At 47.5% G+C, this 22,966-nt stretch overlaps 1 long non-coding RNA gene across 1 annotated transcript; it reads left to right on the top strand.

Moving 5' to 3' along the window:
• Positions 1–4,689: 4,689 nt before the first annotated feature.
• On the top strand, positions 4,690–15,060 carry LOC149347579 (uncharacterized). Its single transcript, XR_016292150.1, has 3 exons — positions 4,690–4,825; positions 12,899–13,030; positions 14,880–15,060. It is a non-coding gene; the product is annotated as an uncharacterized LOC149347579 (long non-coding RNA).
• The last annotated feature ends 7,906 nt before the right edge of the window (positions 15,061–22,966 follow it).

Here is a 22,966-nt window from a genome sequence, read left to right as displayed (position 1 = left end):
TATATTTGGGCTACTGGGACAAACAAACTTTTGCTTTTGTCTTTCTGTACAGAACCAACAACGCCAGCGGCGCAGGCAAGGATGGAACAGCCGCTGCAGCCTGCAACGGAAAGCATTGAGTGCATTCCTCACGTGGGTGTGAGGCAGGCCGCGTCAGCAAGACTGAAGGCATACTTACAGGAGGAATGGGTGAGCACGACTGACGCACAACTTGGGGATGTGACTGGCCGACGCGTTTCCTCGTCATCAGTGGAAATAGACGAGCGCTAAACAAATCATATTATGGCAGTGGTCCAAGGGCTTGAATATAACCCTCGGAAAACACAGTGACATTTTGATATACTACGCAGGGTAATAAATCCTCAGCGGTATTTTTTTTTTGTACTCAAAGAATGGTATTTTCTTTCTGATTGCCCGTCCGCAAATATACTGTGCGATGTCAGCGCATGTTGAAGAACCCCAGGTGGTCGGAATTTCCGGAGCCCTTCACTACAGATCCCCTCAGCCTGAGTCGCTTTGGGACGTTAAGCCCCCATAAACCATAAACCTAAATATTTCAATGGACCTTTCTTCACTTGAGCGGCATTCTGCAAGCATGCGAACTTCGTGTTTTGGACAGCACGCGGAACCCATTCGTGTCCAACGGTGACAAACAAAGTCTCGTTTACGCCGTCTGAGAATGATGTTATTTAAGGCGCCACATTCAAGTGTCGTTTAGGCCTCTTTGACAAGGCCTGAATCACATCAAGGCTAGGTCAAAGGTGGCTTAATTCAGCCCAATGCACAATTTATATGTCAAACGCGATGAGGCGTGTCCTTTTTGTTACCTCTTCCTGTGGTGTGCCGCACGTAAAAAGGTCCGGTATCCTTTTACGGCAGACAGCGGATGCCAGCGAAGAGCTGGTGGTTTGGTTGAACTTGGATGGAGTGGTGGTAGCGAAGGTACTCGTGTGCTGCTCCAAGATGAAATTCCGTTAACTCCACCGAGATGAAAAAGGCTTTATTCATAGGTGATCTTGTGCGAAGGCAGGGCAGAGCAGGGAAAAAATAGGCCCATGCCAAAAACCGTTGACGCTCTAATTTCGCGGTGCTTGTCAGCTCCGCCGCTGCAGCTGCCGACCATCTTCCTTTTTACAAAATAGTCTGCACGCTTTGTTGTTCAGATGCCACTTTGCATAAGTTCGCCTGTATAATAAGCAGGCTTAAGACTGCGTTTCACCATAATGTTAGTACAAGTGCTTATCAAGTAACGTTATGCTACTCAAATTGAAGAGCCCCATGTGAACGAAATTTACGGAGCCCTCCACCACGGTGTACCGTATAGCCTGAGTCACTTTCGGACGTTAACCTCTACATAAACTACACTTTGAATGGTAACATGTTTCGATTGAAAAAAGTATCAAATATGAGGTTGCATGGTATCGCATAATTTTGACAGCCACATAAAGTAATACAAAGGCACTTTTAAGGTTTCCCAGCGTATCGGGCATTCTTACAGCCCAGGCGATAGGCGCAAATTTTTCATTGTCATGGAAACAGCCCTCGGAGGCTAAAGTATCCCAAGCGTACCCCGATACCTGGTACTCTGCCAGGAAAGGCGTGAACACTAACAGAGTTTGGTACGACTTGGCGTCGCTCAGCAAAGCGAAGCTCTAATAACATGTCCGCGCCGACTGTCAGCTCAACATTTGCTGCACCAAAGGAAAGCCAATGGTGAGCACGTGCCTATACACACAAACGTAGCGGAGAGCGGACCAGCTCTCCTCGTTGCTTTGGCAAGAACTGGTCTGTACTTCCTGGAGCAAAATGGCTTAATATTGCAGCACCTTGGAACGATAGTCGCACCGTTGCACCTAAGAGATGTCGAGGGCTATTCTTTGAAGCCTCTCCCTGGCGCATATTCCTGTCAGTGGTAACCAGAGGATAAGATTCCCGAGAAGTTGAATAGTCGTTCAAGTGGGATGCAGATGGTAGTTTGATATTCTATGAGCAGTTTTGATTAGACACTGATCCCGTATCTTTCTTGCTTTGTTGATGCTTGCCCGGCAGGAATACAGGCATTTCCAAGAAAACGGGATCAATATTTTTGCATTACTGTTCTCAAAGAGCGAAAGAAGCTGCTTTGTCACCGTTTACTAGTGGGAACTGATGTAACCTAGCCTCAGAGATCCGAGCAGCCAAAACCTCTCTCGAAGGAATTGAGTTTCCGCCGTGGCGACACCTGTATCATCATCTTAGGGATAAAAATTCCCATTCCGAGTGAAAAATTTTGGGACTTTAGAGGGTCCGCACATTTTATGCGCGATACAGCAGCACTGCCATCTTTGCATTTCAACTCCTTCACCTGAAAATTTTGGGTGATTATGGTACCTATGCGCCTGTGAATTTGTAGGGCTACTTCGCAGGAAATGGATTGTCAAACACGAATACCAGTTCACTCATAGGGTAAAACATTAGCTCGCCCGTAGTCACCACACACCTGAGCGGCTGACGAAGACATTCCCTTAGAGTGACTGCATGACAGTGCACTGCAACTGCTGCACACACAGGCATGCTTGCAATTACAAAAAAAAAACAAAGATAAGAGCAGAGAAAGTAGCTGGCGAATTTTATTTGCAATTTCTCCGTAAGCGTGACGCGGTAAAAAATTCGGCAGCTGCAAATCAGTAACACTCCAAAACCAGTGCAGTAGTTCTGTTTGGATCATCAAGGTTTAACATCCCAAACCGACTCAGGCTATGACTGATGCCATAGTGAAGGGCTCCGGAAATTTCGACCAACTCGGGTTCTTTACCGTGCACTAACGTCGCACAGTACACGGGCGTCCTTTGGGTCAACAGCCAAGTGTCATAACCACTGAGCCACCACGGCGGCAAAAAAAAATTATTGTGTATTAATCTATATGTAACTACCAAAGGTGTGCTGAACTAGTTCGTATAGTATAGCCAATTTTAAAAGATAAGCGCTGTTCACGACTAGGTTTATTCAGAAATTTTTTCAGACAAAAACGTACCTGCTCAGTGGCAGTCAACATCAACTTGTACAGCTCTGACTAAAGCCCGAAAACAAGAAGCAAACAATTGCGAGGGTAGAATCATAGGAGCACTGTCACATATTGAACTCACGTACTACTTGTCCTGCCACGTTCTGTCTTCCTGTGTCTTTTCTCAAGCTTGCAAAAATAGGTATCAGTATGCAACATTGCGACCGTATATAGCGCAGTAAACTCGCGAATTGGAAGCTAATTCGTTTTTTTTAATGACGCGAGGTGTATTTTACGGCTTGCACATCCCAAATTCTTCATCATCGACATCATCAGCCTTACTACCCCCCCTGCAGGGCAAAGGCCCCTCCCATGTCTCTCCAATTAACCCTGTCCTTCGCCATTTGCGGCCACCGTATCGCCGCAAACTTTTTAATCTCATCCTCCCACTTAACTTTCTGCCGCACCCTGCTACGCTTGCTTTCCCTTGGAATCTACTCTGCTACCTTTAAAGACAACCGGTTATCTTGCCTTCGCATTGAATGCCCTGCCCAAGCCCATTTCTTCCTCTTGATTTCGACTAGGATATCATTAACCGGAATTTGTTCTCTCACCCAGTCCCAAATTCGTGCTTGCCTGAAAATATCAAGCAGTGAAAAAATCGCCAAGTAATTGCACTCTCTAAGCATACTGTGTACAGTGTTAACGCTGCCGTTACCAGAGTACTGGAGAATTTCGATGAATGAGAACACTACGCAATGATAGTGCACGTTGAGGAACCCCAGGTTGTCGAAATTTAGGGAGCCGTGCACTACAGCATCCCTCATAGCCTAAGTTACTTTGGGACCTTAAGCCCCATAAACCATAAACTGATACCTGCCTACTAAGTCAGCAGTTGAAGGCCAGAATTCTGAAGCCAGGGGATAAACCTCAGTCGGTAGGATGGATCTTAATTCTGCTATTCTGTACGCTGCCCAGTTCATATCAAGCCAGCGTATCTGGCAGGTAACTTATTTCACAGACGACAAATTTCGTAAGAGGCAATTTCAAGCCGTGGTCTTGTTTACGTCATTTCAGAATGGTCGTAATTAAGGCAACACATTCTAGCATAATTTAGTCCTCTTTAACACGGCCGGAATCACATCTTGGCTACATTGACGTTGTAATGGCTCTCGCGTTGTGGTGCTTTCAGTGGCGCATAGGCATGTGAGGCTATCATGCGCCAAGCTCACGGCTAGATTAAAGCCTGCATGATTCAGCACAACGCATAGGTTCACATGTAAGACTCGATGAGGCACACTGCGTTCTTTACGCGATTTAGCCGCTGTGCTGTGCTTGGTTGTGCCACACGTAAAATTGTCCGGTATGCTTAAAATAGGTTGCACGCTTTGTGCTTCAGTTGCCACTTTGTGGAAACTCGTCTTTGTAATAAAGAGACTTAAGACTGCACTTCACCATGTATTGTTAGTGGAAGTGCAAGTGAAATAACAATATGCTACTTTTAACGGTAATAGTTCTTGATAGGCGTTGGTATTACACATCAGGTTGCATGGCATCGCATGTTTGTGACAACGACATAAAGCAATACAGAGGAACTTTTCAATAGCACTACGTTTCTCTGCATATCAGGCACTGTTGCAGCAAAGCCGATGGACGCGGATTTTTCGTTGTCATGGAAACGGAGGCACCAAAAAACCCAGGCATACCCCGCCACCTGGTGTCAGCCAGGACAGACGACAGCGCCAACTGAGCTTCGCAGCGTCGCTCAAGCCAACGGAGATCGAATAACATGTCCACGCAGAGTGGCGAGTACACACAAGCCGTCATCGAGGAAAGCGAACGGTGAGCCTTTGCCTCTCTAGACCAACGTAGCAGAGAGGAGCTCTCCTCCTTGCTTTTCCTGTAATTCGTACTTCAAGGAGCAAAAAAATTACGATTGCATTTAAGTCTGCTTAAGAGCAAAAATGCGAAAGCCTTTACCTCTCTTCTTTTTCTCCTTCAATTTGTTGTGTTGCTCGTTTTTTATTTTCTTTGTTTTAATTGTTTCGTTTTATTTCGTTTTTGCGGACACCACTCATGAGCCAGTTTAGCCAAGGTATTGATTGTTGTGTGGCTAGTGTTGGATTGGCTATGGATCTGTCTTATCGGACGAACGCCACTTTTGGGCAAAGGAAGGCTTTCGGCTGAAAATGACGTTATCGCAGCACCATGGAACGACGGTTGCGCCATTGTACGTAAGTAAGATGTCGAGGACTCCTCTGTGAGGTCTGCTCCCTGGTGCATATTGTTATGAGTGGTAACCAGAGGGAAGATTCCCGCGAAGTGAAACACCCTTCTAAATGAGACGTAGACGGTAGTTTTGAATTGTGTGAGCAGTTGTGAAGAGACTATGAACCCGGCTCCTTCTGGCTTTGTTGTTTGTCATGAATGCGTGCATTTATATGTGAGAAAATTTGATCGAAATCGCCGCATCACAGGTCTCAAAAGGTCGAAGAAGGCTGCGGCACCATCGTTTGCAAATGGATACTGATAATAGCCTAGCTTCGGAGATCCGAGCTGCCAAAACCTCTCTCGAAACTCTCGAGTATGCTTGTATAACCAGGTGGTCATGGCCACCCTTCATAATCTTGGTGAAAGCAGTGTTTTTATCTTTACAGTTCTGCAGTGTATTGCGTACCCAACAATACTGGACAAAAGCATTTTTGAGTGGGGAACCTTTTATGAACGCAATTTTTTCAGATAATGAAAGATTTAACTACAACAATCAATATATTCAGAAATAACCCGGTGGCAGTTTGAATTTTTTTCTCTTAACGTTTTTGCTATCCTCAAAAGCATTCACCATTGGTTCTCTGAGGGAGCCTTAAATGTTTGATGCATCAATGGAAACATTTTAAAAGAAAAATGTTGCTACATATCAGAAGTATGGACTGTTACCTTCAATATTTCTGTAAAAGTATCTTAAAACTTTCCAATTTTGAAAATGTTTGCCAGAAATTGCTAGACATGTTAGCGTCCATCTGATGAACAAAAGAGCTCTACTGACCTTTCCATCGACACTTCGCCTCCGCACTAAGCTCACATGCATATCATCTGCAGATGCTCATCGAACTGGATAACACTGAATCTACCCGATTTTCTATACGCGTAGTTTGTCGTATAATCCCAGACAATGGGAGAACGTAACTCTGGCCACAACAACAGAGTTCCTGTTGTAGCAAGCAACTTAACTATTACAGGATGGGCCCGCTGCCGCGCCAGCAACAGTGATCCCGAGTGGCAGGTGGTTCTCGGGTTCCATAGACTGCAGAAAACAGATAAATCACTGCTTTTGTCGGCTGCGCGAGCACGTGCGATAATTCACTAAAAGCTCGGTCTCGCAGGTTTCAAGGCAAGCACTACAAAGTACATGACGTGGTAATTACATTGCACTTTTCCGGTTGAAAAAATTTAGAGGACACGTTTAAGAGTGGATGACGACAGCGTCTTGCAGTACTGCCAGGGTGTCCACGTAATTCCATCGCCCGTTCGGCGCGACACCTTGCCTGTTTGACACTTCGAAATTTTTTTGAGAAATGGAAATGACACAGTAAGTAACAGTCTCACTTCAAAGGTCATCGGTTGGAATCTCTGCCGCGAGCTAGGTTCTAACTTAACAATTATGTACATGCTGCACGAAACGCTGAATCGTATGGCACCATCCGGAACATTCTGTGGCAAACAGTTGGCATGATACAATTTTTTCCGACGCGTGGTGCCACCGACAACGACTCCGACTGCTTTTCGACCGAATGAACTGCTTTCGTTGTTGCGTAAAAGCTGCATCCAAGTCGGTATTGCAACTAATATATTTTGCTGCAACAATGGCAAATTAGGTAACCGCACGTTTCAAGGATGTTCCACAAGCACTCCGTCAGCAATGCGAAGGTAAATAAGAGAGCCACATGCCTTCATAACGCAACTTTTATCAATCTATGCATTAACGCATTCAGCATTAACTCCAATGTACATGATATGCTAAGAGCTCAGAAAGCAGTGCGGTACCAATATGATACCAGCATGCGGAGATTCCTGAAACGAACTCCAGTCATGCAGGGTGTCCGCCGGGCGTCCGTGACAATGAGTGAACGCTTGTGACGTACTGTGGCACGCGTCTGCCACGCTCATACGTGACGTGTGTCGACCGACAGGCGTCCCATAACTCTACTCACAGTAACTAAATTCTTCCATTGGCATCGGCAATACACAGAACAGACGCCTTCCGAAATTCGATTGAACACAGGAGTGAGCGTTCAATCTATTCTTAGTACATTAGGTACACGTAGTGTGGCTACAGCTTGCTGTGGCATTCCTTGCGGCATGTTTTGTGTGTTCAGATTGGCTACATCATTTGCCAGGCTCACGGGAGGAATGCATTGCATCTTCATTATCCCAGCCTATTGCCATACAGTGCATTAACTTAGTTGAATGCGATCTAAATTTAAAATATTCTTTATTAATATTTATAAAGCTGATTATAAACGACCGGATTTACTTTTAGTAAGTCACTTAATCCCAATAGTGAATACTAATTATGTCAGATTATATTTTTTACGGTTTTATTCGATTATAAAGATCCAGAAATAACATTGAAGTAAAGTGCGATCTTTGCATTGCTCATATCTCCTAGTAGGAGGGCCCAATACACCGCCTGTGCTGTGAGAGCACCTTCTGACCTCTTTCTAGAAACTTAATTTTGGCACCAAAAACAGAAAGGAAAAAATAGTATAACATGGAAGACGGCTTCAGGCCCAGTTGCTGTGCGATATCAGTGCATGTTAAAGAATCCGAGGTGGCCGAAATTAACCGGAGCCCTCCACTACGGCGTCCCTCATAGCCTTAGTCGCTTTGGGACGTTGAACCCCCCATACGCGATAAACCACATAAAATAACACGCATCTCGAGCGCGAAAAAGTGCAAAGGATCCTGCTACACTAAGCTACCCGAATAGTTACATCCCACCTCCAACTCTGTGGGCATAGGTGCTCTTTCTCTTCTGGTGGAAGATTAGTTAGTCGCTCTGGTTGCATATGCAGTGCTGGCCTGGTGCATCTCCACTAGGTCCAGATTACGGCTGTCCCGCTCGGAACGTCGCAGTCATTTTCTCGTCGTCTGCGCGAAAGCCCCGGTGTGCAAATTGGGCGCAAGTTTTGTATACCACGAAAAAAAATTGGCAGTCGCTTAGCTCCGCTATGCCAGGATATACATAGCATGAGGTTAGGACAAGGTGTCCACATCTCGGTGGACACCTGAACCGGAGGGAAGGCGCATAATTGCCCTCTTGGAACAGTGGACACCTCAACCATACTTTAAGCTAAGTGGTGGTAGCGACAGGTTCGTTGCTTAACGAGACAGTTCTTGCATGTCGTACAAACCCTCTTCACGGCTCCACCTTTTTTGCTCCACTCGGACGCCACCAAACAACGTTTCACCCATATCACTACTTAAGGCCGAGTCACACTGCGGAAACAGTCCGCCAACCCGTCCGACAAAACAGTGTTTTCGTCGGGTTGGCGATCCTGTCACACCACGTCAACACGAACAGAGGGTAAACATGTCGCTGTCTGCCGCCAGCCTGTGTTGGCCAAATGTGCGCCGCTTGTTCACAAACTCTGTCACACCGGAAAAACCACCTCAATCGCGTTCCCCGGCGCTTCTCTGCCTTCGCTCGCGCGCTCTCCTCCGTGCGTGTGCACAGCCGCGGAAACTGGAGACACCTTGCGCTGTCGTAGCTACTGGCTGTTTTGCAGAATGCCGGACTAACTATGATCGTGCGCGGCGGCTGAGGTGCAGCTTGCTCGATTCTGACTCGGCCGACCAGCCGCCACCGCAGAGAAACCGCGCTGGATGATCGACTGGCTGAGAAGGGCGCCTGAGAAAGGCGTTTTCGAAAACTTCATTCGAAAGAATTAAACACGGACTACATGCGTCTACTTTCTGTGGCCTGTGTCTACTTCTACACATTTTGTGTTTTGCGCTGCTGTTCCACAATGCATTATCAACCCGGCCGGTCAGTACAAATCACGCCACAATCTCGGCAGATTCATCGAGTTTGTTCCACGCTCTGAGAGTACTAAAAAAAGATATAATTGTACGCATCATTCTTGCAATAAAATGGGAACCCAGTAAAGTTATTCTGATTGCTATCTCAAAGAAAAAATGCAGCACTGCTTTCTTCTTCATCTCAAGTTCAAAAATAGCAGGACAGGTAACTGGTAACTCGCGCTCAACTGTGAAATACAGTCCCAACTAGCGATCTCTTGAAACAGATTCCTTCAGATCACACCGTTGATATTTTGGGTCTGTTATATCCCATGGAAAACGCCTCTCTCCAATCATCGCGATCAGGTCACTTTCCTGGCGGCACGAGTACGACGGCAGCATGTTCACGCGAGCAACTGGCACGCTCGTATGCCGGCTCCTGCTCGGGTGGTTCTCGCGCACAAAGCCGTCAAGAAACTTCTGGAACTCGCAGCCGAGGCAGTCCCTGGAACAGGACATTCCTTTTGGCTCCCTACAGAACCGCGTTCGTCAGAAGTGTACGCTTGCTCACAAGAATGCGACGGGGATCGAACGTGCTTCTCCACGGCGGCCGCACCTGCCAGCCGACGGTGGCCAGGGCAGCCTTCCCGTCTGTATGCACCCGCCTGCAAGACGCCGTACCGCAGCAGACAGCATTCCAACGAAAGGAAGCGCTCTTTTTTGCACTTTGCAAACGAAGTTTCCAAGCACGAAAGGCACAAAAGCGGTGAATCACCGCAAAGTGCTTGGTTTGTTCGTGCGGTGTCGCCAGGAAATTCGTCCGGCCGGCGAACAGCGCCAACCGTGTCCACGAACGCTGTTTGTTTGTTGTTCCGGTTCCCGGAAGCTGTCATACCGAGGGAGCACCCCAGCAACTTGTCTCGTTTCCCTGCCGTTCGTGCAGTGTGACAAGAAGTTGTGGGACAAGTTGGTTGGGCGACTTGTTGACGGCTCGCTTGCGAACATGTTTGGTTCATGTCGTTGTTGTGTTCCCGCAGTGTGACTCGGGCTTTACCGGCGCCAAGTCTTTTAAGTGCCATAGTCTTTGACACATGTTGCATACATATCCAAACGGATGGTTCGCAAAGTCGGCCTGAAAGGCGAGAGTCGCACTGGCACTTTCACTCAGTTTCACTGTATAGTCCGTCGACCGGAGAATCTTGACATCGTCTTGAGGCTGGTACTGAGAGGCCCCGGCACACCGCTCAGCCTCCTGGCGACGCCGCTTTCCTGGGCATTCCTCTCGTTGCTCTGGCGTCTCCGCTGCGCGCTTGGCCTCAGACTGTTCGTTGTTCCTCTTGTTAACCGCTAACTGCCAGGCAGCCACTTGGGGATCCGGCGAACTCAACTTTTCCGCTCTTCTGCGCCGCTCAGCACCGGCTTTCCTTTCCATCTCCATGGCTGTAGCCTGGCTGTCGTTCCTCATCATCCTCTCCTTCTTCCTGTCGGCTCCGGCGCACCAGCTGCGCAGCTGTGAGGTCACTCGCTCCTCTTCGTATGCGCAGCTTGGCTCATCCACGCTCATGTAAAACTGCTCATCCACGGCCAGTGTAACTCACGCTACAAAAGTTTCTGCACTGCAGGCTTCCAATGCAGGCATAAAGTTTTCTGATGCATTCTTGTTTTAAGACTCGAAGTGCTATCATCTTGGCCCACAATAGGACATTGTCTGCCATCTACAGAATGATTCGCATAGCAAGATAAAAGGCGTTCTCTTTATAAACGGAGGCGTTTTTTTTTCTCGTTAAGGTGAAAATTATTAACAATTTGTATGGCATTTGCCGCTTAATTCTCTGCGAGCGTAAACTTCCTTACCGGCAACCCCGGCTGAGGCAGTCACATTTCGCTGAGGCCTAGAGGCAGAAACACCCGTCCGCTGGCAGTGAAATTTCAAGAATTACGGGTGGTACAAAGTATTCCAGAGCCTTCTACTATGGCATCTTTTGTAGCCTATGTGCGCTTTCCGGTCATCAAACCCCGCACATAACCAAAAATTTACAGATAAGAACGTTTAGGTAAAATATCAGAATAGATAGACAGAATAGGTAGGTGTCAGATATGCAAGGTGACTTTTTTATCGTTTTCAGATTTTTATCGGTATAACTGTGAGAGATACACTGATGCACTCTGTGCACGTGAACCGCTCAGCAGGGGGAATAATAGTGCAGCGGCAATGAAAAGAAACGTGCCATCTATCAGCGCGCTTTTTACCTTGTTGGTGAGTGGTAAAATAAAGGCGTGGTCGTCCTCGAGTGCTTCATGAATGACTCAGTGTCTTTTGTTGCCACGTAAATAAAAGTTTAATGAAAAAAATACGAACACCAGAGCATGTAGACAGCGCTCTGCTCCCGTTTCTTTCAATCGCCAGTTTGTTTGTTGTGAATCAAAAGACGATTAGGTGTCTAAACACAAGCAATAAACTTTTTTATTTTTGGTTTTAGGGGCCGAAATCATACTACGAATAAACATGAAAGGTGACTTCTGTTTTTGTTTTTTTTGATCGCCAGTGTCGCTCGAAATATTGAATGTCAAAACTCCTTTTAAAGCGCGTTGAGTTCACTTTGCCGCACTGCATATTTATAAAGCGGCGTCGCTGTCCGTGGTATTGTAAAAGCATCGACACAGTATTAATATACAAATGGCGTCCGTATGCATTTGCTTATACTGTGCGGTTAAAACCCTTTTGAGCTTAACCCCAACGCCAATTTCCACACTCTTGAAGGCGCGGAGAGACTCATTTTATAGTGTGATTGAGAAAGTTGGCGTTCAGCCTCAATCTATCGAAAAGCTGAAATAGCTGATGAGTCGAGCTCAAATTTCGCATTAGGAAGCAACGTAATCGTTAGCAATTTTGGTGCGAAAGCAACACTCCGACAGCCAAAGCGAGACCTCACCGCCACCGGTGGTCCGTACGGCGCCATTCTGTGACTGCATCCGGTTCCAATAGGTTACTGTTTTTTTCGCTCTGTGCAGGTTATTCTGACAACCTTAAACGTTGTAGTACACTCCGTGACTTGAGTGTAATTAGGCGGTCATGGGCTCTAACTTCAGAGATCAGCTGACCCAGGGCGGTTTCCACATAGAAACCTGGATCCTTAGTGTCCTGGCTTCTATGTGGAAACCACCCAGGGTTGCGACACTTGTGGTTTATTTTGTTGCCTTTTCTGGCTTTTCTGGCATCTTGTCCACGTGTGCGCAGGACATAGAGGAAAAAAAGCCAACATAACTGTATTCACAAAAACTTGGAGGATACACTTTAGCTCCGCCTAAGAGTATGACGCGTTATCGTAATGAGTCAATCCCCATACTCCCCAGAAGTTCGTTCTCTGTATTCACAGATCCCTGGAAGTCCTCATGCCCCTCCTGGTGCAGCTTTTAAGCGATGTGCCACTGCCCTGCGATGGCAGGTGCACCCAGCGGGGGCCTTGTGTGGCCCAGGTTGATCTTCCCGAGTGATTACTCATTAACTGCTACCTGCCACAGTGGGCAGTTCGCTTGCTATCCGTTGACAGGTTGTGATGATTCCGCAAGGTCACGTGACCTAGGTGGCCCACCTGCCTCCTAAGTTGCTCTCTGGGCGCCACCTGCCATAGTCATGCACATGGCACAGCGTGTATCTGGGCGTGTACCAAGATATAGCTTCATATACCTCACTCCTGACGCAATATACAGTGCTGCTCAAACTACTACAATTTCATTGTTGCATAAGGTTTGCTTTTTCAAGAGTTTCTTTCACGAACTTCTTTGCAGTTGTTCCCGCCTAGCGACTTTCGAGCATGCCTCATTTCATCTGCTGTTTTCTATGTTCTTCACGTATGGGGCGAAGAGACCTGACTTTTGGTCATTACTGCGCAGCCCGGAATGCACCAGCGGGTCATTGATGGAGCTCTTCTGGATGCCGACTGCGTCATTTGGCACACCTGCATCGCGTGAGGGCTTCGTTCTGGCCGGGCAGTCCTGCAGCCTTTGTCACACTACTCGAGCGGGGTGAGGAGAAAATGGCGGTGAAAAAAACCTGTCCGCTGTCTAGTAGATGCTCTTGCATAATCTTAGCCAACCTGCAGTCCCACTGAAGTTCTGAGCATATATTTTGAGTGCATCCTTACTCTTTAGTTTCCTTACGGCGCAGTATGCACATGACTGCCTGGTTTGACGAAAGGGAATGAGTGCCTTGCTCTCTTTTTTACTGAATTTTTTTATGCGAGCCACGCTTTGTATCTTAATGCATGTTTTTTTTCTCTTTTTGTAAAAAACTGCTAGTTGCCATGTGATTTTCCTGACTTAGCCTTAGTGCCCATCCTGCTTGGACCTATACATGGTCAGCAGTATATACATAAATAAATACATAAAAATAAATAAACACTGACCAGGAACGAACTCGAGCCAGAAAGGACCGAAACCGAAGCTTGCATAACTGTGATCCTGTCAAGAAATGCTGTGGGAAAGAAATGTCACATTAGCTGCTACGTAGCCGTGAAATATGCCGTATTTAAAGAATTTATAAACAACCACCCCTCTAAATACGGCTTCACTTTACAACAGTGAACGCAAACGAATTCTGGATTTAAAGCTGGTAGCTCCTTTTTCTCTAGAAAAGAAAAGAAGTGTGTAGTTGCGCAAAAATTCAAGCTCTCTTCCAATTTATTAAACCTTTTCTCTTGGAGATAGAAAAAACAAAATTACATGAGTGGAAATATACACTCCCCAATATCTCGATCAGTTTGGAAACAGCGATTATTTCAGGTTAGTGATTGCTCAGTGCAGCAAACAGAAGGGAAAGCTGAGCAAACTTCTTGAATCTTACTGAGAATGTATGTTCTATTCCATCGATCGTGCTATTAATTTGGCGTGAATCCTTAAACGTCTCAACTGCGTTTGTTCTGGCACATGCTGAAATCACTTTGCTACCACGTGTCAGTGCAAGACAGTGCCAATGCAGGCAGAGAGACCTCCGATCACTGCAGACCACCAGCTCGGAAGACCCTGAATGAATTGGGGTGAAGTGGGGATCGGATGTAAAATATATTGTTCGGCCTAAAGCAGTGAAATTTTGCATCCTTGCTGGAGTGTGCTAAATGAATAAATACAAAGGTTGACTGAAACAGCTTGAGTAGGTTGGGCATTATTATTCTTTTGAGCATCAGTGCTCATACAAAAACAAATCGGAGTTAAAGCGGCCACTGACTGCATACAATGGCTGCTCTAGCGTTAAGCACGAAGATGCTAAAATAGCAACAACGTCGGTTCGGAAGACTGGTGGCGCAGATAACCGTGTGTCTTTGCCATGCTCTTGAGACGGCGTATTTTGGCTACGACACATTTTCCCGTTGCCACCTATGACAGCAGAGTTGGCAGCCAGTAACCAGTGTTATTTCCGAATCTGTTATCTAAGGTGAAGTTTCAATAGCAAAAGTCGCTAATTTGATCATTGCATACGTTTCAAGGCATATGTACTGTGCTAAATGAAGTATAAACGATGTCTTTTTTTAACGCCTTTTTCCTTTATGTTATTGAATGCCAAGGATCTGCAGACTTTTTCACTGTTTACAGCTTGAATGAGCGCGCGTGCCTGTTCGACTGTGGAGAATGTGCAATAGATGACTGTATAAAATCCGCCAATCAGAGCGCTGATTGTACATCCGAGAGGAAGTATGGCTGCACTGAAAAAAACGAATGTGAAAAGGTCTGCAGGTGTTTTCAGAGCTGATATGATAAGGGCCACTCCACAGATTTTGCGCCTGTACCTGATCCATGTGCCTCAGAATGTGCGGTACAGCTTGCATTGTTCATGCAGTTCAGTGTTCGAGTCTCACATAAGGTGCTTTTTTTTCTGCAGTCTGGGCGAGTTGGTCAACATCCGGTCCCCATAGAATACCCGCGTAGAGCCTGGCATCAAGTCATTCTACTGCAATGGCTGGGTGAGTGATTCGTGCTCAGTAACAGTCACCAGTTATCTCGGTTGTAGTGCAGTTGAGAACGTGAAACATGACAGCAAGAATCTGGTTTGAGAATGAGGAAGCTAGCCTCAAGAACTGGGAAACCATCAAGGAGCAGCTTCTGAATACTTCACAAACGTCGAGCGAAATGAGAGAGCCCAGCAGCTCCTTCAGTCTCGCATACAACACCCAAACGAGACCGTTGTAGTGTACACTGAGGAGATGCAATACAAAACCGCATACTTCCTCGAATTTTGTTCACCACGAAAGCAACACAGGGCGAAGTATAAGAAACTCTTGCACCTTGCACAGTATTCTTCTATGAACGATGGCTTATGTAACGTGGGAAAATTTTTACCAAATGTTTCATTACACTGATAACTCCAGTGTCTCCTAATTATCAGGCTTCGACACATCAGTAGCCACTGGCTAGGTTACCGCTTTCATCCCCATTTTTTGTTTCCATTGTGTTGAAGATTTGCGGGGTCGCAGCGGAGCACCAGAGCAAGATGACCAGCGTGGCAGGCTTCTAGATCCGAACAGCCCGTGCCGGGCGTGCGCTCCGAGCACGCGCTGTCCATCTTTATTTTCTTCTATCGCGGGCTGGTAACGCTGATCTCAGCACCTGCGCTTTATAGCGTCGCCGGGCACTACAGGGTCCCCCGCCTAGATGGAACGGCGAAATGTACGCGCCGACGGGGCAGAGATGGAGTAGCCACGGCGGCAAGCAGGTCTGCAGGTGGGTCTGCAGTGTAGGTCGGTAGTCCGGGAAGGCAGTCAGGCTGGAGAACCAAGCTCAGGCGGTCGAGCCTGGCTGCTTCTCAACGGGCGAGGGATGCAGAAAGGGAATGGTGATGACAGGGGCAACCGACATGAAAAGTCACCCAGGAAATGTCGACGGGATTGCCGTTAACAAGTCTTGACGGCAACTGGTAGGGCTGACAGTGCGCTCGAGGATGGCCTGAAGATAGACCAGCGTCCAGACTTGCGAGCGTATGCAGTGCGTTGCCGCAGAGGGTGTGGTAGATGGTGCTCGAGGCGGCGAAGCAACTGTAAGGCAGGCGTAGGCGGAGTGAGCAACGGGCGGCTGCCATCTGGCGGGAAAGCCGTGGCCGCTTCGATACTGGCAGCGGTAGTTGGAGGAGTAGGGCAGAAGTCCGGCACGTCAGCATCGAAAGGAACGTGATGCGCTGGTGCTCCGACCACAGGCAGTGCTGGATGGGGCCCGTCCAAACGCGTCCATGTCGCAAGTAGGCCACCACCTTCGGTGGGTGTCTCGTCTGTCGCGGAGGCAGAGTCACTTGCGAAGCTGACAGATGCCCAGAGAGCCGTGGTAAGCGGTGCGGGTTGCGCATTATGAGCAACAGGGCTCTGATGGGGCTTGCAGGCGCGTCTCGCGATAGAAAGGACAGATGGGCTCACCGGGAATGGGCATGAGGTGGCGGCCCAGCTAGTGGTGTCAGGCTGCTTTGAAGATGCAAACACCGGCGGAGAGCAAGAAGGGCCCACCACATCAGCGGACTGGTCGGGCTTGAGAGCAAGCGCTGACACCGGGTCAGGAACCTTTTCAGGCAAAGTGGGGCTGGTGGCAACCGCCATGTTGTTACTGCTGTCACCGGGTTGGCCTTCTCATCCTGCTCCTGATGACAATTAGTGCTCTGCGGACCTTCTGAGGGGCTGTGAGTGTGACAAGCAGGCTTGGTCGTTGTCGGGGGCTCTTTAGCATCAGCGGGCGGCGGCTTCAACCTCACAGCAGAGGCCTGCAGAGATGTTGGCGGTAGTGACGAGGTAGATGGAGATGCTGGAAGCCTCGGCACGGCTGCTGCCGCAGTGTCGTCCTTGGCTGCAGGAGGCTGTGGCGACAACGCCACTGAAGCGCAAGGAGGCAGGGCCAGAGACGTGGGTAGGATAGTAGTGGGAGCAGGACGCGAGGCGAAGCTCATGCGGATCCCACCTGGTGTGGCGTCGAGAGGGACGGCCGGGCTGGAAACGCTGTGCAGGAGTGGCGGCGAGGGGCTTCTGAGGCGGGCCGGGTTCTGGTGAAGGCTGCGTGGGCGCGAGTGAGGCCGGAGCAGGGCCAGAGGCTGGCGGCGGCGAAAGCGGGTCCGCTGCGCCGTAGAGCGGCGGCGGAACATAGTAGGCGCCGAAGTCAGCCAAGACGGCCGCACGCAGCTCATCGTATGGCCGGCAGCCGAAGGCAGAGTAGGTTAGCCGACGCAGGAGGTCGGGCGGGAGGATGTCGCAAAGGACTGCGTGTTTAAACGGTTGGATGGTAATGCCGTTCAAGTACATCACAGCCTCCAGGGCCCGTATTACGGAACTTTGTCAAAAATCTGTCAAAAGTTATTGACAGTGACGTCAAAATGACGAAACGATGTGACGTCGACGCCTGACGCAAAATTGACGCAACGAGGAATCAGCCAATTAGAGAAGAGCGGCGCCCCGAAGCATTTGCCTGCACGAAGAGGGACCGTCTGCAAAATTTTTGCTAAAAGAGTAAAGAAATTCGCAGCGATAAAAATAATAATTATTTTATTTTGCCAAAAAATGATGTTTAAAGCTAAAAAATAGTAAGAAAAACAAAAAGCGCAAGAAGTTAGGCTATTAAATTACCTGGTGGGTAACTTTTGCTGCCGCGGGGGTGCGCAGACGGCGGTAAAACGTCAACAAGCCGCTTTGCAGGAAAACAGCTGTTCCACGCCTTGATACTGTTTTCTTTCGTGGCGACGAAAATCAAGGTATTGTGCGGTTGTTCTAAGTGCGGAAAAATCGACGAAGCCAACTTGTTAAGGTCTGTGTTGTTCGGCTCTTACGATCGATGAAAAAAGTGTCAAAGCGTGAAGCGTTGTATGTGATGTGTGGTCGTCTGTTTATTTTTCCTCGACCGGACGACCACGAAGTGCGATTTTCAGGGGAAAATAAAGTTATTTGCCAGCATAAGCATGTTTTATTCGTATGTAGCTGTGGCACATAGGTGTCGTCGGCTGCCGAAGCTTGCATGAAAGCCGCCGGTCGCAAATAACCGCTGTGCACACAGCAGCCGCCGCTGCACCGACAGCGCACTCGAACGCACACCTCCCAGTTCATCGCAGAGTTCGTCGCACAGCCACTCCGTAGTCTGCCTCTCCAGTCGAAAAAGGCGTCGAAACAGCTCGTCCGGCAAGTTAAACGCGTCTTCGTATGCCCTCCTTCGCCGTTTGCTCGCGCCGGCCTAGCCGCCATCGCCACATACACCGCTGCCGCCGCCGCCATTTTCTGTCAAAAACTCGACGGTCCAATTTTGATCGCCTCGAAGCCGTCAAAAAAAACATCAAAATGCGCCTGCATAATTAGGCGTGCCACGTCACCACTTCTGTCATGTCCGTGACGTAAACGCCAGCCACCCATGACGCAAGAAAGCAACATGGCCGCCGGCCACGGCCGACCAATAGGAGCGCGGCTACGGCGGGGCTTTTTGACGAGTTTTTGACAAGTTTTTGATTTGACAGTTCCGTAATACGGGCCCAGTTGGGCGAACCACCCGCCGACGCCTGCAGGCCGGAACGCTGGGAGCGGCGGGTCGAAAATTGGGTCCTGCCAGTACGCCATCCTCGAACGCCGCTGATGAAGAAGGGGCGGTTCGCCGGGTCACCACTGTTGAGAAGATTTTCGGGGTCGCAGCGGAGCACCAGAGCAAGATGACCAGCATGGCAGGCTTCTAGTTCCGAACAGCGCGTGCCGGGCGTGCGCTCCGAGCACGCGCTGTCCATCTTTATTTTCTTCTATCGCGGGCTGGTAACGCCGATCTCAGCGCCTGCGCTTTATAGCGTCGCCGGGCACTATAATTGAAAACAAATATTTTCCAGCCTGAATGAGAACTCAGTCCTCAAGACTGACGATTTCTCACGTAATTTTTTTAGAGATGTGTAAACGTTCGTAAAAATTGTCACGCCACGATTTCTCAAATTAAAAAAAAGGCTATACAACTCGAGCAAAACCTGGCTGTATAAAAATGGTGGATGCTGCTCTCTCAAGCTCCCCGTTTTGCGAAAAATCATTTACTGTGTTTGCCAGTGGGCTCCAAAAAGCCCGCCGGTAACAGGAAATAAGCTAAATTCGCTGCAAAAAATTATTACTCGCTGCTAGGTGTAGCACATCCTTTCGATACAATTTTGTACAAGCTGACTTAAAAAGCTAGCCGGGATATTTATGCCGCTTGCATATATGTGTTTGTTACGTTCAGATCGTCAGTACACTGCTGTAACCATTTAGGCTACCGAAAGAATGCAGGCAGTCGCATATTGAGGGAATGAAGCTCAAGAAAGCTACTTGACAAGGCTCGCATCTGAGAGAATTGGCTTCTTCATTCCACTGAAGCAATGACCAGCTGTTAATGCATTCCACCAAGGCATGCGTTTCCTGTGGCTCAGCCTTTCTTGTATCATTTCAGAGGTTTTTATAATTGGAGCTCAGCCATATGTACCGGTAATTCACCAGTAAGCGATATCTGCAGGCAATGAACTACGGGGCAAGACTCGTGCGAGATCCTTACCGCACATATGGGGAAAAAAGGAAGCTGTCGGAAGCCATCAGGAGTACCACTTGAGCAGTCGACATTAACAGAGATAAAATGCCTGTTTCACATCTTTGATTTGCTTGATTTATTTTATATTATTATTATACACATTATTCAGTGAATATCGCTTTGTGAAAATATTAATATATCGGGAGGAGATATATGAACGTCATGGCAGAGGCAGCATTTTCGTGAACAATACTTTTTCGCAAACTTCCAATGACGTACGAATCAAGACAAAGCAGCCGCAATAGATACATTTTGAGCGCGAAAAGCAAGGGTGAGAAAGTACGCCAAATTTGTGTGGTTGTAAGGGAGTTACCGCTTCCAAAATACTTTCAAGAAAGTCTCAAACGAGGACGACCAGAAATTTTTTGCTCCACTACTGTGCGGTGCACCTCATTCAAATTTGCAAAAATTGAGATGCATCTTGTGCTAAAAGACATTTTCGACTTTGAATTCTTAAGCACGAAAAATACTGTCCGATATCTGACATTTCTATATACCTTCACCATCAGCCTCGCTACGCCCGCTGCAGAGAAAAACTTCTGCCATATCCGTAACCAATCATTGAGAACAAGAGTGTTTTTGAGCGGGAAATAGTTTATGAATGCAATTATTTCTGATAATATAAGATTTTGCTAAGCAATCAAAACATTCGCAAATCACCCGACAGCAGTCTTAATCTTGTATCATCAAGAGCATTTCCCATTGCTTCTCTAAGGCAGTCTCAACTTTTCGGTGTGATCGATGAAACACTTTAAAAGATTTTCCTGCATATCATAAGGATGAAACAAAACTTTCAATGTTTCCATAACAGTATCTTACAATATCATAAGGATGAAACATTACTTTCAATGTTTCCATAACAGTAACTTACAAATTTCAAAATTTTTGCCCGAGAAAGTTGGACATGCTTTTCAATAAAACCCTCTGAACCAACGGGAAGGGTTCTAGGTAGCCACCAAACCAGTAAAACGCGACCGGTGCGCAATACTCATGGCAAGGCTGATCTGTGTTGGAATTTTTCGTAGCATAATGAAAGGGGAATACTGTCCCTGTTCTATACCAAAAATCTCGAAAAAGATGATTCAGAACCCAACCAAACTTTTCGCATATCGCAAGATATCTACACGGAAATCAATGTATCCATATATGCCTTCTCCAAAACACCGAAACCAACAGTCTAGCAAGGAAACAGCAGTCGTCAATTGGTAGCGCAGTGCTCCAAGCAGTAAGAGAATATGTCTACTCTGGGCAGGTAGTCACCGCTGATCCGGATCATGAGAGGGAAGTAACTAGAATAAGAATGGGGTGGAGCGCATTTGGCAGGTTCTCTCAGATCATGAACGGCAGTTCACCAATATCCCTCAACACTAAAGTATACAACAGCTGTATCTTACCGGTACTCACCTGTGGGGCAGAAACATGGAGGCTAACAAAGAGGGTTCACCTTAAGTTGTGTAGCAGCGAAGCGAGCTATGGAAAGAAAAATTATAGGTGTAACGTTAAGAGATCGCAAGCTGGCGGTGTGGGTGAGGTAAAAAAATGCGGGCTAATGACATTGTAGTCGAAATGAAGAGGAAGAAATGGGCTCGGGCAGGACATGTAATACGAAGGCAAAATAACGCTGGTCCTTAAGGGTAACGAAATGGATTCCAAGAGAAAGCGAGCGTAGCAGGGGGCAGCAGGAAGTTACATGGGTGGATGAGATTAAGAACTTTGCGGGGATATGGTGGCCGAAACTGCCAAAGCACAAGGTTAATTGAAGAGACATGGGAGAGGCCTTTGCCCTGCAGTGGGTGTAGTCAGGCTGATGCTGATGATGATGACGATTTTGTGCTTCATCTCAATTAGTAATTTGGTCCTCGGGAGCACGTGAATCATTTGATACCTCTTCGAACATTCTGCGTCAATCGGGTGGCCCCTAAATGCTATGCAAATGGTGTTCCAGTTATGCAAAAGGTGTTATGCAAATGATGTCCGCCTCTGAGATCTATGGTTAACATGAAATCGGCCGGTACCGCTGATACCTGTTTTTTGCTTTATGGTTTCTTTTTCGAGCTTCCAAGACGTCTGTTGTTGATGAGTAAACCCTGGTCGTTAAAATGCTATGGTCAGTCTACTATATAGGCCAACTTCAATACATCCTCAGTGGTCCCTTCACTCCAAAAGCAGCTTAGCTACTACGCTCGTCTCAGTGAACACTTCAAAAAGGTAACGCATGCTCTCAGTTGTTTTCGGCGATGCCATGAGCCTCAACATAGCTCTCAGCAGTTCTATTCCTGACACTTTACTACCATACCCTGTGACTTCTCTTGATGCTAGATTTGCTCTCAACATGTTTTTCTTTACTTTCATAAGCAGCACTCCCATTCTTCTGCTCTCTTAAAGCATCTACCAACCCTGAACAAGCTACTGCGGTTTCCATTTTAACCTGGAGTGCATTCGTCATGTGGGTACAAGCGCTCCGCCGACAGCCAGACCCTCCCCCTCCTTACAACGTGGATGAAGTGAGAGAGCTCTCGGAGGTGAGGAACTAGTTTGGCCATAGCAGTGCATGTATCCACTGCCCTCTATGCTTCTCCAACATGGTATTGGGCAAGAAGTAAGGTGTTGTGTTTGTGAGGAAACAAGCGTGAGAATAACCGCGTTGAAAGAACTATCAACAACGGATAAATAGAAGTCTGATTATAATTGGTACATCAGCGCCAACCCTTCGGTTTCCAGGGGGTTTCCAGCGCCTGAATGCGAGCTGAATCAGTGAGTCAGAAAAAAATGAAGTGTCCTGCGTGCATAGGCATATCTGGCATGATATGTTTCAACGGCAAAACTGAAATAAAACGTTGCCGTCATCATATAGCCCGTGTTCGGTAGTTCGATCAACAGCACCTTGACTGAGCTGAGCGCACAACTCACCTTAAGTATGCAGAAGAACCACTCTCTCAAGTCGTACCTCTAAAACCGAGATTAACGTCACCTAGAGGTCGACCCGAATGCTGATGTTTTGTTTGATTGGGGCAGTAGTTGTATAGGTTAAATTTCGCTAGGGTGTAAAATTAGTAAAGGTTAGGTGCTGCTTAGTCATTGTGTCTTACAGAGACATGTAAATCATTGTGCCGAAACCTGGATGATGTGCGTAAAATAACCGATATAGTGTGACAGTTGGCAGGGCCATTGCTACTTTCTACAGGGTACATCACCCTGAAAACATGCAAAGCCGCTGTGCAGGAAAGCCTGCTGCACCTACGGGTGGTCGTGTTTTCTGATCCATTTTGTGGAGTCTAACGTCCGTAAGCTGGTCACGCTATGAGAGGCGCCTTTCATGAAATTTCGACCACCTGAGGTTCTTTAACACCCACTACACATCGCACATTACACGGGCCGCTAGCATTTTTCCTTAATCGAAATGCGACCACAGCGGCCGTGATC

Source organism: Amblyomma mixtum, chromosome 4 (assembly GCF_055824585.1).
Source record: "Amblyomma mixtum isolate Tamu chromosome 4, ASM5582458v1, whole genome shotgun sequence".
Taxonomy (NCBI): Eukaryota; Metazoa; Arthropoda; class Arachnida; order Ixodida; family Ixodidae; genus Amblyomma; species Amblyomma mixtum.
Note: the sequence above shows the minus strand (reverse complement) of the source record. Positions and strands in the feature narration are given on the sequence as shown.